The following is a 4,170-nucleotide window of genomic DNA, read 5'->3' as shown; positions in this document are numbered from 1 at the left end:
CTTAGAATTTAAGATCTGAAGACAAGAAAAAAGAAGAAGAAAAAGAAGCTGCCAAAGTCTAAAATTATTCTGCTTTGGAAGCAGTGACTCATCTTCAGATTTAATAAACTGAGATTGACCTGAAACTGGATGGGGTGGGATGGGGGGAGAAAGAGAGGGATGGTAGGAAGAAAGGCAAAAAAAAAGAAAAATAATAATAATAATAATAAAAATTGTTCAGCTGGTAATTAACTGACATTGAAACCTTCACAGAAAGGTTTAATTTACCATTTTCACACCTTCCACTCCCACGAATCTCTTGGATTCCTTCTGATGCATGTGTATGGAGTTGAGCAAAAATATTACAAGAATTTTCCAGATAACACGATAGAGTAAAAAAAAAATATATATACAGAATAGGTGAAGGGGGAGAAAAGGAGAGACAGGAACTGGTTTAAAGATGGGGGGAAGACGAGTCAGAAATGGAACAGGGAACAGCCCCAGATTAAAGCATTGAAGCTGAAGAAGCACATGTTTAGAACACCAAAGAAAGGGAGCACCATAAGGTTTCTCTTTCATCTGTGTCTGTGTGTGTGTTCCCTTGTTTTGATATTGTGTAATGTTTGTAAATGAGCGTCCCTGTTAAACAAGCAGTGTCTTCCGTTTCTGATCTTCTGGGAAAACATATCCAGCTGTGAGAAAGTACAACTTTGCTTGGAAACAGGTGAAGACATTTGACCATAGCAAATCTGCTGCAATAAATTCTGTCCAACCCATGCAAGCATGGAAAAGTGGATGTTAAAATGAAACAAAGATGACATTAGCAATTCCCAAACTGAAGTCCATCAGTTGAGATCAGAATTTGTTGGTTTGACAGACCTTTCAAAAAGTTGGTGTCTGGAAAAATTCATTTAAAGAGGGTCTGTTGAAACGAAAAGGTTGGTTACCGGTTGTCTATTTTATCCTATCTTTTTCCTTTGTTTTTAAAGATGCTAAGGCATGACATTAAACTGCATCCAGTGGTAAGGCTCCAGCTGGGGTATTCTGAAAATTTGGGGTTCATAAAGTCACCCCTTAATTACTTTTACTCTCAGGTGTGTTTGGAATCCTAGGTAGATTGAGCTCCTTAGCTGCAGTGAAAGCAATCAATCTAGCAGGAAATTAATACCCTCATTCCTCATCCAACACACCTTAAGCCAGGACAGAAGAATAAGGCTGATGACACTAACATCAGGTATGGCCAATAATACAGATTCATCATGTTCAACCATTAATCCCTATACATTTTTCTTCCCCTCCATCCTTTCTGTCGAAGAGCATATGCTCAAAACATCCAAAACTTTTTCATTCTTTTCAAGCATTAAACTAATACACCTGTTCGTTGTTCCTTCACCTGTCTTCCTCTTTTGTTTTCTGTAAATTCGAACCCAATCTAGGTTCATACTATGGCAGTAACTATCTCATGTTACTGCACACGTTTTCATGCGCAGAATTGCTGAAGCATGAACTGAACTACCTGCATCAGTCGTCAGCTGTTGAAACGACACTGCATCCTTCAGAACTTCCATGCTTCCTGGAACTCACCAACAGTACACCTGACGCTCCATATCCCCATTTTTGTTCAGTCCCACCCCATGGTACCTCGGGCAATTGTCTTCTATTCTAGTCTTGGGCCAACCAAAGCCTTGTGAGTGGACTTGGTAGGTGGAAACTGAAAGAAGCCCGTCGTATATATGTATGTGTGAGTATCTTTGTGTGTGTTTGTCCCCCACTACTGCTCAACAACTGATGTAGGTGTGTTTACGACCCTATAACCTAGCAGTTCAACAAACGAGACGAATAGAATAAGTACCAGGTTTTTTAAAAAATAAGTTGTAGGGTCGATTCAGTTGACTCAAGATTCTTCAAGGCAGTACCCCAGCATGACAGGAGTAAATAAGACCAAAAAAATAACCTGTTCAACTTTTTTGACATTCCATATCCCTCTATATAAAGCTGAAGTCGTCTGTGTATGGCAGGTTTAGTAGCCTTCAACTAACACTATCTCCTCCGAGACCCTGTAGCACAAGTTGACCAAAATTGAGAGTATGATAGAAGAAGGCTTGCTCTTCCTTCCGTAGAAAAAAAAAATTCAAATCGGACCATGTTAACACCAAAAATTATTTACATCAAAAAGGTGCTTTTTTTCTATGAAAATCCCTTTTTTTTACGATGTTTTGACTGCTGTGTCGCCATTTTTCGGTGTATTTCAACCAGAAAAATGTTCACTTAACCAGCTACATAATGCAAAATTTTTACTTTCCAAAAATTCCAATTCTAAAGGGTCGAAACAAACCCGAGCAACGCCGGGCGATACTGCTAGTTTATTTATGTATCTGTATAAAGAAGGAATTTCGACAATGGAACCTACGGTTCCTCGAAGAAAAAAAAAGGTAGGAATGGATGTTATAGAACAGGGCATATCGCTCGTTCTTCTGTCGTTCTATTATTATTTTTCGTCTTGGAACAAACACATGCTGCGGCAGTTCTACCTTCTCCAAGAGGCAGAGAACGAAGCGAGGAGGACCAAATCTTCTTACATTTCCATTCTATTGCTAAGCAACGGCTTTGACAGTCACGTGAGCAGAAGCATAGACGTGTGTGTGTGTGTGTGTAGGGGAGGAGGAGGGGTAGTTAGTTATGCACACGTGTGTTTAGTTCCCTTTTGCTGCACGTGGCGGAGGCGGCGGCGGCTTCGGTGGTGGTGGTCGTGGTATGTGGAAGAGAAGGAGGACGAGAAAGAAGGAAGGAAGGCAGGCAGGAAATGTCGTTGTAGACAAGGTATTTTGATGGAAAATAAATATCTGCACCTCTACGGAACTCTCTCTCTCTCTCTGCCTTATATCATTGCCGCCTTTGCGGTAAGAAGCCGAAAGTCTAGCTACAAAAAGGCAGTCATCCTATACTTACACCGACGTAGTACGGTAGTTGTTCGGCCAAAATGTAAGAGGGGAAGGAAGAGATAGCTTGTGAAAGGGCAGTCATCCTTTCCATTCACTCACCCTTCTCTCCGCCTCTGTCCTTCCTTCTCACCCTCGCACACAACTCTTTCCTCTCTTTACATCCCTCTCAAACTGTCCTTCATCTTTTTACACTTTCTATTTCTCCTTACTTCTCCTCTTTCCCTCCCTTACAGTCACTTAGTCTCTTTTTTTAAACACTCCCACCATTCCCTCTCGTTTGCTCCTTCCTCTCTCTCTTACTACTGCGTCTCATCATCCACTGCCAACTTTTTGTCTCTCCTACCATCCTCTCACACAACTGCTTAGTCTCTCTCTTTCTCCTCCTTTCATTCTTTCTGTCAACTCACTTTCTAACTCTTCCTGTCACTCCTGCTCTCTCTCTCTCATCTAAACACCCTCCTTTACTCTTAGACCAGCCGGTGCCGATTCTTCCTCTCTTTTATTCTTCTCCCTCTCCCATTTCCTCTCCTCCCACCCCTCACTACTTGTTTTCTCTCTCTCTCTCGCCTAAGTTACCGCTTCTTTTTCTCTCTTCCTCTCTGTTATTCTTCTCCCTCTCCCATTTCCTCTCCTACCACCCCTCACTACTTGTTCACTCTCTCTCTCTCACGCCTAAGTTACCGCTTCTTTCCTCTCTCTCTTTCTCTCTCCGTCCTTTAAGTTACCGCTTCTTTTTCTCTCTTCCTCTAAATTTACTCTCTCTCTCTCTCCTCCCCTTCTTCCACGATAAAAACTACAACAAATTACAAAACAATAATAATAACAGTTTCAAATTTTGGCACGAGGCCAGCATTTGTAGCGTGAGGGTAAGTAAGTAGTCGATAATATCGATCCCAGTACTTGACTGGTATTTTATAAAAGCTAACTTCGACGGGGAGCTTTGTGTCACATCCACCCCACCCCACCCCCTCACCATCTCTAAACCCAGTGAAAAAGAAAGAAAGAAAATGTCTATCCTTCTTCGTTGAAGCTCGGAGGAACGTCTCGTGTGTCCGGCAGCCACATCCGACCGATTTCTATAACTATAGCTTGCACTATCGATACGTCTGTGTGAGTGTGTATATATATATGTATATATATACACACACACATATATATATGTATATATATATATAAATTTAACAATTAAGGATAACTTCTTAATAAGGGATCTTAACAAGAAATTATCAGGTAGTTAGCGTGAAAAAAC

This window comes from Octopus sinensis, linkage group LG26 (assembly GCF_006345805.1).
Source record: "Octopus sinensis linkage group LG26, ASM634580v1, whole genome shotgun sequence".
In the NCBI taxonomy this organism is placed as follows: domain Eukaryota; kingdom Metazoa; phylum Mollusca; class Cephalopoda; order Octopoda; family Octopodidae; genus Octopus; species Octopus sinensis.
Note: the sequence above shows the minus strand (reverse complement) of the source record.